Raw genomic sequence first — 12,823 nt, 5'->3', positions numbered from 1 at the left:
CACAAAACACACCTACATTCGCGGAGGCTCTCAGTAAAAATCTGCTCAAGCAAGGGAGACCTCCAAAGCAGAAACGCATGCAACCTCCACCCCCTAACAAAACCCAAATGACATATAGCCTACAAATTCAGTGTGCCACTCAACCACAGCCCATAAGGCATAACAACATACACAACACTCTAGTCATAGGTGACTCTATAGTCAGGCACACTGATGTTCCACTCACCAGGCTAACCAAGGAGAAAGTTACTGTCAGCTGCCTGTCGGGTGCCAGGATCCACCACATAACGCACGTACTCAGGTCACTCCACAACAAGTACAAATATGACTGTTATTGTCCATGTTGGTGTGAATGACCGGAGACGTACCTCCCTGGACTACATGAAAAGAGACATGGAGAAGCTCTCCGATTAGCCCAGGCAGGTATGACCCTAGCCCTAAGTACCATCCTGCCATCACCCAGAATGATACCACAGTACAAGGACAAAATGATTCACTTCAACAATTAGCTAAGCTTCTGGTGTCATTCTAAGGGGATCCAGTATCTGTCTGCCTGGGATGACATGATCGACAGACCACGATGCTTTGCCAGAGATGGCCTGCACCTGTCGATCTTGGGATTCCAGGCACTGGCTAAGGCTCATGCCACCCCTATAGTGCCTTTTTTATGCAAGGTTCAAATGACAAATTCACCACCGTAACAGGTACATGCAAGCAAAATTTGAGGGTAATGCTACTCGGTGCTAGAAGTCTAAACCTCAAAATGCATTCACTCAAGGCAGTCCTTAAAATGGAGAACATTGACATCTGTGCAGTGACAGAGACCTAGTTCAAGGCTCCAGAGAGCACCCCTGCATTACCAGGCTATAATTCATACCACACCTTTCGGCCACCTAACCTGGACCGAAACACTAAAGGTGGAGGCGTGTCCATATTCATTAAGGATATCCACACCTCCAGGCTAGTTGCTCAGCATAATGCATCTGAGATTATCCAAGTGCAACTAACTCTGGGCAAGACCGCAGTCCAAATTGTAACGTGCTACAGATCCCCACCATGCCCCAGGATTCCCACTCCTCATTTCTTGATACACTGGAAAATATTAGGGTACAACCCAACACCCTAATAATGGGCGATTTCAACTACCCCACCATTAACTGGGAAAACTACTCATGTACCAATTCTTTTGCTCAACGTTTTCTGGAATTCATAAATTCCAACACCTTGGATCAACTTATCCACACCCCCACCAGGGCCAGCAATATCCTAGACCTGGTCATTACCAACATGGGCGACCGACATTCCACACCAGAGGTCAATTCCTCGTTGGTCAGATCCGACCACAAGCTAATCGGTGTAGACATCCACATCCCGCCCCAACCCCCCCATTAGGGAAACTACTGTAAATAATTTCTCCAAAGCCAACTTTATTCTTCATAAGACAGAAATGGCAAACTTCACGACACCCATGCAGACGGACAATAGACGTATGACTGCTGAATCATACACACATGCACTTTATAAGCACTTACACAAGTGCATAGATTTCGTGCTATCTCTAACAGAACCAAGATGCTGTCCTCCAAAAACAGGAAGCCAATCTGATGGTCCCCTGCCATAAACAAACACTACAACAGAAGAAAGAAACTGTTGCAAAAAAGAGTAAAATCCCATGCCTGGAAGAACTCCCTGGTCAGCCTCCGTAAGAAGCTGAGATCCCTCATAAAGTCCTCCAAAGCTAGTTATGAAAACAAAATCGCCACTGATTTTAAAGACAAACACAAAGAATTCTATAGCTATATCAAGAATCTCGATGGCAACACTCAGATCTGCTCTGAGTTACAGCACAATGGCACTAAGTATATGGAACCAACTGGTATTGCCAATATCCTGTTAGATATGTTCATTGCTAACTTTACCCCACCCCCACCGCCTTAAGGGCCCATGTCTAAACTGGAAGAATGCAAAGTTCAGCATCCCAGGCTGCGTTCTACATGAACTACAGAATGAACTGGCACCCCACTTAAGCACCATGTTCAATCATAGCCTCACCTCAGGCTTTGTGCCTACTGAAAGGAGCACAGCGACAATTATTCCACTCCACAAAAGGGGGTGCCACCACGGAACCCGGGAACTACCGCCCCATTAGCCTAACAAGCCTGGTCTGCAAGGCCATGGAACGTATCATCATGGAACTTATAAACAAAGACATTGGCAATCTCCAAACTCTGGACCCCCACCCAGTTCGGGTTTGTAAAAGGCAGATCATGTCTCCTAAACCTGATTGACTTCTTTGAAGCAGTCACTGAAGCCGTAGACGAAGGTAAGGTGGTTCACACAGCCTATCTAGATCTTGCCAAGACTTTTGACACCATCCCCCACTCTGGAATTATAGATAAACTCACTAAACTAGATCTAAATCCCTGTCATAAGATGGGTTGCCAACTGACTCACTGACAGAGCCCACACTGTGAAAGTAGCAGACTCCAAATCCAACTTCAGACCAGTGAAAAGTGGAGTACCACAGGGTTCAGTCTTGGGTCCTCTCCTGTTTAGTATCTACTTTTCTGAAGTACAGGCTAACACAGGTCTTTGGCTAACGACATTCGCAGATGACTGCAAGCTAGGAGCCATAATTGAAACTCTTAACAATGTGGACATCCCACAAAAGGGCCTCACTGAGACAGATGCCTGGTGTCAAAGCCATGGCCTCAAGCTTAGCGCCAAAAAGTGCATTGTCATCCCCTTTGGTAAAAACTCTGTACACATGAGCTACCACATAGGTGGTAGTCTACTTAACACCGGACGTGTGATGAGACCTTGGGACACAGGTGGACAGTAGTCTCTCCTTTGATAGTCACAGTGCCACAGTAGTCAGGAAATCCTTCTACGTGGCACACCTCATCACAAAAGTTTCTCAGCCAGGAAAAAAGAGTTCATTGTTCCCCTCTACTCGTCACTCATTATACCCATTAATAGAGTACAACACCCCTTTTGATGTCCTTCAAGGATGCATCTGCAGTCATCACATATGTGTTGTCCTGCCTCAGGCAGCCCTTCGGACGGCCGGATTCCAAAGTCTGGGTCCGGTGTTGGCTGATGTTGCCCCTTCCCCGACGTCAGAGCGCCTGGGGTATAAAAGCGTCAGCCGACGCCATCTTCCACAGTCTTTCTTGCCGCGTGGTGCCCGAAGCAGAAGCAGTTCGCAAGTGCCAGTCGGCCAGCTCCTGTAATTCAGCTAAACCGAAGACTTCAAAAGCTAAGTACCCCGTTGGGGACTCTCTCTTGCCTCAGCCGATGTCAGATAAAATTAATAATTGCTTAACTTGTGGGAAACAAATACCTCGTAAGGATTTCCACTCTTACTGCCTACCTTGCCTAGGCCCAGACCACGACATCTCGGCCTGTTCCGCCTGTGCTTCCTTCAACCGACGCACTCTAAGACGTCGGTCGGAGTTTGCAGAGGAATTTTTTGGGGCTAGTTTTGCTTACAAAATGCCGTCGGAGACTCCGACTACACATTTAATACAGAAACGGAAGGACAAGGACCGACACACGTGGTCCGCGGTTTCGGCTAAAATCACGGCCAGGCATACCGCGAGTGTCTCGGTCTTGGCTGAAACCGAGTCCTTGGTACTACCGTCCATCGAAACCATACAACCGACAACCTCAGCCCCGGAGGCCATTACTGTATCGGTTGTTGAATCTCCATTGGAATCTGGTGTCCAGGAACCTTCCGACACCATTCCCTTAGACAAAACTACACCAGCACGTGGTGCAGCCAGGCCTCCTGCATCCATGTCTATTAAGGCATTCTCTAGGGCTAAAGCTGCTAAACACTCAAAATCTATGCCTCCCAGGGTTATCTCCCAGGGACCCACTACAGGTTCTCAGATCCTTAGTCTAGCAGAGGACCTTATTTCATTAATTAGGGGCTCTCAGCCTCATCCGGACAGGGGCTCTCAACCTCCTACAGAAAAAAGGCCCAGGGTTGAGCCCTCTGATCCCCTCTCCTCAGATGAGGCCTCTGATGGCTCTGCTCCCTCGGACTACCAGGAGGAGGCTTTCCTGGCCTACGAGGATTCAGATGCAGAGGAATCTATCCCTTCGGCCTCCCCTCCTGAAGGACTGTCTTTTGGGGAAACTCTGCACACTATGAGGGAGCATTTCCAATGGCAGGGCCAGGAATTCTCTGATTCCAGGAAGAGATTAAGGACCTTCTTGCATTTGCCTCAATATAGACCTTTGGCTATTCCCCCTGTTTTGAATGTCATTGATGATGTGTACTCTGAATCTAGCACAACCCCTGACACTCTCCCTCCGGCTCCTGCCAAACCCGATAGGTACTACAGGGTCCCGGAATCACACCTTTTCCTTTGCAAGGCCCACTCTGCTGATCCAGAAACTATCTCCCAGGGCCCTAAAGGGGTTGCAGCTGTCACTACAAAAAATCCACTCCCCTCTGAAAGGGAGTCCAGGGCTTTAGAGCGATGGGGTAAAAAAGTGTATACTTCTGCTACTCTTTCTATGAGGGCTTTAAACTGTCAATTTCATATGATACAGTACCAAGAATATTTGTTAGATGAAATGCATAAAAAGCTGTCTTCACCTGAACCCCTAGATCGCAAATCACTTCAGGATCTGGTACATAACTCTCAACAGGTTAGCAACCATTTCTTGCAGTGTGGTTATGATGCATTGGAAGCTTCATGTAGGTCAGCTATGACAGGTGCAGTCATACGTAGGCATGCTTGGCTGAAGGAACAATCTCTGCCAGACCATGTTAAAGCAAAGCTTCTGGACGCTCCACTGGAAAAGCAAAAGTTATTTGGCTCCAGTGCTCAGGAGGTCTTAAAGAAATTTGAAGAAAAGGCAAAATCTGTACAAACAGTCAAAGATTTTATGCAAATCCAACCACCTAGATTCAGCAGAAATTGGCCTTCCAAGAACTGGTCCTTTCCAGACACAGACAGATTTCAGAGAGGCAAGAACAGGCGTGCCAGAGGTAGAGGGCAAGTTAGAGGCTCCTACAGAGGACGTCAATGGCAGCATCCCAACCAGAGAGGTAGTGCAGGGCCTACAACTGCTGCACAAGGACAGACTCGATGACTTTACTTTGACACCGCCAACCAGGGCTCAATTGGAAGCACCTTTGGGCGGAAAGCTTTCCTTATTTTCAGAAAATTGGCACATTATTACAAGGGACAAATGGACACTACAAATAATAGACAAAGGATACAGGTTCCATTTCCACACATTACCGAAAAGAAAAGGCATGCCAGACCTGCCACCAAATCAAAGGGCAGAGGCTTTGAAACAAATCTCCAACTTAATGAAAATTAAAGCAATAGAAAAGGTTCCTCTCGCAGAACAAGGCCAAGGATTTTATTCCAGACTCTTCCTTGTTCCAAGAAAAGAAAAGCAATGGAGGCCTATTCTCGACTTGTCCACACTAAATACTTATCTCTTTGTGCCAAAATTCAAAATGCTGACTCTACAGCAACTCCTTCCCATGCTGGGCAAGGGGTCTTGGCTGGTAACTCTGGACCTCAAGGAGGCATACCTGCATGTCCCTATCAGACAAAGCTGCAGAAGACACCTCAGATTTCTTGCAGGTTCAGAGCATTATCAATTCTCAGCATTGCCCTTTGGCTTATCTACTGCGCCCAGAGTATTCACAAAATGCCTGGCATCAGTAATTGCACACTGCAGACTTCAGGGGATGCAAATATACCCGTATCTGGACGATTGCCTTATACAAGCGGACAGCCGACAAATTTTGGTAAAACACTTGAATTATGCCATCTGTCTTCTTCAGGCCTTGGGATATACAGTCAACATTCACAAGTCAAGACTTGTACCATCCCAAAGAATAACTTTTCTGGGTGCGGATCTAGACACAACCACCCAAATGGCTTTCCTCACAGAAGAAAAACAAAACCAACTACCGGATTACTTCAAAAACCTGTCAAGACAAACTCAGCTGACTGCAAGGAAAATCCTGCAGGCCCTGGGTTACATGGCTTCTTGCATTCTTCTGATTCCTCAAGCAAGGCTACATATGAGGAAACTCCAATGGTACCTAAGGAGTTTATGGACTCAGCACAGTCACAGCTTGGAAACTTTGATACCACTCATCCCATGCCTTCAAAGGGAATTTCTGTGGTGGGCTCAAGCAAGCCAGTCAAACAGGGGTTTGCCCTTCAGCAAACCAATAGCCAGCCAAACCATTACAACGGACGCTTCAGACCATGGATGGGGAGCGCACATGGAAGGAAGATGCATTCAAGGACTATGGTCACAAAAAGAGCTACGCATGCACATAAACCAAAAGGAAATGCTGGCAGTGATGCATGCAATCGAGGCCTTCAAGTTATTTCTACATCAAAGCCACCTGCTAATAAGGACAGACAACACTACAGTTATGTGGTACATAAACAAGCAAGGAGGCACCCATTCCTACCCTCTTTGCAGACTGGCAATGAATCTATGGGAACTTTCCATGACTCTCAATATGCAGCTGCATTCCCAGTTTGTACCAGGAAAGGACAATATACTGGCGGACAGCTTAAGCAGGAACATCATGGATGCACATGAATGGATGCTGCACCCAGACATCTTCCATCAGATAACACAATCATGGGGGAGACCGGACATAGACCTCTTTGCCTCCCCACACAATCATCAGCTGGACAAATTCTGCACAAGGACATACCACCCACAAGCATGGAAAGTGGACGCCCTCTCTTTCAGCTGGAGAGCTCTAACAGTGTATGCATTCCCACCTCTTCCATTAATGACCAAGGTCTTACTGAAGATCAGGGCAGAGCAGCCAAGAGTGATTCTGATAGCTCCGGACTGGCCAAGACAGCACTGGTACCCATTGCTAAAGAGCACGTCACGGACAAAACCATGGCTTCTGCCACAATAGCCGCTTCTCCTGACACAGCACAATTACAAAACTCTGCATTCCAACCTGAAAACATTACAGCTAGCTGCCTGGAAAATACCTCGACTCATCACCAGGATAAGCTATCCAAGAGAGTGAAGGATATCATCATGGAAGCTCGCAGGCCTTCCACAAGAAAGGCATACTCAGCAAAATGGAAAAGATTTCACACCTGGAGCACCTCAAAGGGCCTAGATGCAACAGTTATGAACATGGCACATATCCTGGAATATTTAGCAGAAATGCTCCACAATGGCCTGTCTTACTCTTCCATTAAAATTCATGCTTCAGCAATTTCAGCAGAGTACAATACTGATCCACCGGTCTTCTCTCATCCTCTGCTAAGACAGTTTCTAAGAGGAATTAAGAACATCAATCCTCCAAGGAAACCACCACTGCCTACTTGGGACCTTAACTTCGTGTTGGAAAAACTAACACTGCCTCCCTTTGAACCAGCAGCATCTGCAGAACTACAGTTCCTCTCTTGGAAGACTGCCTTCCTTCTGGCCATAACCTCAGCAAGAAGAGTATCTGGGTTACAGGCCCTCATGGCAGTACAGTCATTTCTTAATTTTCATCAAGACAGAGTCTCATTGAGAACCAATCCTTCATTTATGCCAAAGATGGTATCTAGGGTCTCATTAAACCAAGCTATTCACCTGCCTACCTTCTTTCCAAATCCACAAAACAAAGGGGAAAAGCTTCTGCACACCCTGGACATACACAGACAGTTGCGCTACTACTACTTGGACAGAACAAACAATTACAGACAAACTGACCAGTTGTTTGTAGCATATGCTGCTGGTGCACAAGGAAAAGCAATTTCAAAACAGACAATTTCAAAATGGATAGGGAATTGCATTCGTTTCTGTTACTCCGTTCATGGAAAAACTGCGCCAGCTAACATTAGGCCTCATTCGACCAGAGCCACAGCCACCTCCACAGCCTTCTTAAGAGGGGTGGCTACCAAGGACATTTTAGAAGCTGCTACATGGAGCTCCATGCATACATTTTCCAAGCATTACAACTTACCTTTATTTTCCAGATCCAGGGCAGGCTTTGCTACGGCAGTCCTGCAGGGCATTTTAGCTACACCATCCTTTACATAGATCCTCCACCCCCAGATTGGCTATGGTATTCTACCCATATGTGATGACTGCAGATGCTTCCTTGAAGGACATAGTACAGTTTTGTACCTACCATAAATGTAGATGTCCGATAGGTATGCATCTGCAGTCAGGTTTACCCTCCCTCCTTCCCCTCTGTGGTATTTCTTGGGTACATTCCCCTCTCATAGCTAGCTGGGGTTATCTATTATGGTGTATTTGTTTTTATATATGTATATATTTTTGTGCATGTTTGGAATTTATTGCATTTCTCCAAATTTAGCCTTCCTTAGAGGGCACCTGGCATCTGGGGCAAGAAAAACTGAGGAAGATGGCGTTGGCTGACGCTTTTATACCCCAGGCGCTCTGACGTCGGGGAAGGGGCGACATCAGCCGACGCCGGACCCAGACTTTGGAATCCGGCCGACCGAAGGGCTGCCTGAGGCAGGACAACCCATATGTGATGACTGCAGATGCATACCTATCGGACATCTACATTTATGGTAGGTACAAAACTGTACTGTATGTACCTCACAAGACGTCTACAACAACTGAAAAAGCCACAGAAATACCTCACAAAGAGGATTACTGGCCTCAAACAGATGCCCTACGCAGACCGTCTCAAAAAACTCCAGCTTTACTCTGTCGCATATCGCCTACTCAGAGGCGATCTCTGCCTAACATACAAAGCTATGTCAAACCCAGAGCTGTTGGACATGCTCCACTTAAAGAAATCCCAATCCATCCAAGATGCACGCTCTAGAGACCTAAACCTTGTCACCACAATAAACAGAACATGCTGGAGGGATAGATTCCTGTCCCAGAGACTTCCCATACTCTAGAACAAACTACCTATGTATATCAAACAAATCTCATCATTAGCACTCTTCAAGAAAAATCTTGATGATTGGTGGGAAATAGGAATTCACCCTGGGGATCACCTCTGTGGCTCTGCTCAACAGGGGCACAGGAAAATAATTTTCTTGGGTGGCGAATGTCCGGGTACTTTTTTGACTAGGCTTGTGTAGGCCCTAGGGCCGATAGCCTTGTACCTACCTATGAGATCCAACCAAGACCTCTCTTATCTAAACACCTTTCTGAAAGTGTCTTCCTTCAAAATGACAACTTTTCAGACCCTCTTCCCTCTGATCCTCCCTCATGCCTTCTGAGCATCCGTAGACAAAGATGCTTATCTCCATATTCCCATTCATCCCAAATTCAGGAAATTTCTATGCTTCTATGTGGGATCCTGTCATTTTCAGTTCTCTGCCTTACCTTTTGGTCTTTCTGCAGCTCCGAGTGTCTTCACAAAATGCGTAGCACCAGCGGTCACTTTCTGCAGACTCCAAGGCATTCAGATCTTCCCTTACCTGGATGATATTCTTTTCCAAGTCAAAACCCTGGAGGAACTGAGAAACAGCCTCCACTCAGCTATGGCCATTTTGCAATGCCTGGAATTCACCACCAACTTCAACAAATCTAGTCTCGTCCCATCTCAAGATCATATGTTTCTGGGGTGCAGATTACAAACTGACAAAATGATTGTGTCCCCCTCCCCCCAAAGGCCCATGAAATCTCTCTGGTCTTCTCAGAGATTCTCCCCCTAAAGCACTTTACTGCAAGACAGTTTCACTGAATCCTAGAATTGATGGCCTCTACCATCCCTATCCTACCCTGGCAAGGCTCCACATAAGGAAATTCCAGTGGTTGCTGAAATCATTGTGGTATCAACATGCCCACTCACTGGAATTTCCAATACCACTACTACCCTGTCTCAATGAGATGCTCCAGTGGTGGATACAACACCTGCAGATAAATCCAGGACTTCCCATGCACCCAGTGCTCCCTACTCAGGACCTGTACACAGATGCTTCAGATACAGGTTGGGGAGGAGCTCTAGGCCCACACACAGTTCAAGGACAATGGACCCCCCCCACCCCCCCACCCCACCGTCAGGGAAAAGACCACATAAATGTAAAGGAGATGAGTTTTGGAGCTTCAGGCCCTGATGGCTTCTCCAGCTTTTCTAATCTTCCACAAAGACAGGATTTCCCTTTGCACCAACCCTTCTTTCATGCCAAAAGTAGTTAATGAATTGTCCATAAACCAGGCCATTCATTTGCCTACCTTTTTACTCTTTCCCCAAAACAATAGTGAGAGGATCCTACACACACGTTGTTTGCAGACAACTCAGGTTCTACCTTCACAGGACTAAAGCTTTTAGGAAATCAGACCAGCTAGTTGTGTCTTTCCACCCCAGGACTCTGGGATTGTCTGTAACTATGCAGACCATTTCCAACTGGATTTCCAAATCCATTTCTTTCTGCTATGCCTACCATGGAAAAGCCCTTCCTGTCATGGTCGAGGCTCACTCTATAAGGGCAGTCTCTTCCTCAAGGGCTGGACACTGCCTCCATTCTAGAAGCAGCAACTTGGACCTCAGTCCGCACTTTCACCAAACAAACTGGATTCTATTTCCAGATCTAGGGCAGGATTTGTCAGGGCCATTCTCCATGGTTTCCTGGAGAATTCTTATGCTACTTCCACCTCCCTTTCTGCATGAGCTTTGCTATTCTCCTCATATAAAGAATACTGCAACTGATACATAGGACCTAGATTAGTTGTGTAAGAATTAACCATAATGATAGATGTCCTTCTCTTCTCTGTTGCAGTATTCTGTCACTCCCTCTTTCCCCACTTCCTTCTGTTCTTGGATGCACTGATTCTCTATCCCTTGGACTGTCTCCCTGCCTGGGGCTTTAGTTCTGAGGATGGTGTGCACATACATCACGTTTATGTCTTATGTCTGATAACATCGTACATCAGACAAAACGGTGCACCTCACTGTATTTAAAGACTTTGGTACACTGGCTGACATCAGGTCACCTTGGCAGGCAATTCCCACATGTAAAGAATACTGCAACAGAGAAGAGAAGGACATCTATCTTTATGGTAATTTTTTACACAACTAATTTTTATGCACACACACCCAGAATTGTAATCTTCTCTAAAGTGTCACTAAATTGTTGTATCTTGGAACCTGTGCAACCTAGATTTATGTTGTCAGTGTACTTTTGCTAGCCAAACATAAGCTTTTACATGACAGCAAAAAATTCCTGTCTTTGTTCATGCCTATTGAGATAATTACAGAAAGTATGAACAATTAGGTTTATTTGTATATTAAAAAAATAAATAACCTTGAGTATCTTTCTAGATGTGCAGCTTAGAGTGCAAAATATCAAATGATAGTTTTCTTCAGCATCATCTAAGGTTTCATCTGATGGCCATATCGTAGCTTGTAAGAAACATGATTTTTGAAATGTTATTTCCATATGGAAATATTTCATATGTCCATACTTACTAGCATCTAACTTGCAATGTCACCAGCATAGGATACTGGAAATGGACATTAGTGAAGTACTTTTCTTTCTCCGACCAGGACATTTCACACTTATGACCCTCAATAACATGTCGGTGTCTCAGTAATGAATGTATGAACATAAATATGAAAATATGAATAATAAGGGAAGTAAGTGGTTGATTTCTCCAATGCAGAACATTCATAACTAATGGTCTTAGTGCCATTGTGTTACTTCCACCTTGCATTCTCTAGTAGTGCTTGTTATTAATTGGTGATCCATTTGGTTAAGGAGGCCAGACCCAGCAAATATCTGGATGCCAAAAGGAGCTATGGACACTATAGGCTTGAATGAGCCAGCATGGGAGAATGAATAGGCTGAGTCTGGTTGGAGGTTGATGGTCTGCAGAAATGGGGGCAGAAAGCACATGGCATTAAGAAAAAGAATAAAAAAATGGTGTGAAGTCCTCTTCCTTTAACTGTGCATTGTTTGGAAAACTCTTCTAGTGGCCGAATAACTTCAGGTAAATAGTATCAAAGCAAAAAACAAAACAAAAAAAAAACAGAAGTCCAACGTCCAAAACTTTAATGAAGGTACATTAAACAGAAGGCAACAACACAGAGCTTTTAAGTGTAAGACTTTTTCAATGCATTTGGAGTTGGACTTATGTTTGTTTTTTCCTTTAACCATGCATCAGACAAGTGCCCTAAGCTGGAGGAAGAAATAGCTTTACTCTTAAGTCATCTGTATGGAAGTTGGACTAGAAAAGAAGTTGTGCACCTGTAATTTCCCATTGATAGGTAATACTACTGCAGCACTGTTCCTGCTGCTTCAATGTCGAGTGTTGCAGTAAATTTTGTCACAAAACTATATCTTCCTTGGTGGGTCCCAGATATGCTGCCATTGTTTTATTGTGCTTGGATAATTCCTCCATTCAGTCTTGGCTGTCGTAGATCTCTGTAATTAGGTCAAGTACATTATTTGTTAACCTTGTCAGTGTCAAATCTTCATTGTTTTTGCAGAAAGTGCATTTATCACTCAGAAGACATTGTTTTTGCAGAAAGTGCATTTATCACTCAGAAGACCTTATAGTGCAGCAATATGACCTCTTGGCATTTGTCCCAGAGTGCAGGAATCTCTCAAGGAAAAAAATAAAATGGAAATGTAAGAGGTGACAAGTCCAGTCATAAATTCAACAAAGAGGGGTATCTTCACATATCAGCTAATAATTTAAGAGTACAACTCTTATGCCATGGTGGAATGAACCTAAAAGCTGACATTGTAGCTCCTTGGCTGGGTCTGACTGTCAGTGATAACTGGTTTCATTTTGTGCTGCCCTGTGCTCATTCTTTTTTAATATTTGTTTCTTTGTGCGTATATTGGTAAAATGTTCATACATTGCTCTTTGT

General features: G+C 45.0%; 1 protein-coding gene across 3 annotated transcripts in view; it reads left to right on the top strand.

Moving 5' to 3' along the window:
- USF1 (upstream transcription factor 1) overlaps positions 1 to 12,823 on the top strand; it is a 931,515-nt gene that overhangs the window by 916,710 nt on the left and 1,982 nt on the right. The gene's annotated exons all lie outside the window — the stretch shown is intronic.

Source organism: Protopterus annectens, chromosome 17.part0 (genome assembly GCF_019279795.1).
Source record: "Protopterus annectens isolate FY-2018-M chromosome 17.part0, PAN1.0, whole genome shotgun sequence".
NCBI classification, from domain to species: Eukaryota; Metazoa; Chordata; order Ceratodontiformes; family Protopteridae; genus Protopterus; species Protopterus annectens.
Note: the sequence above shows the minus strand (reverse complement) of the source record. Positions and strands in the feature narration are given on the sequence as shown.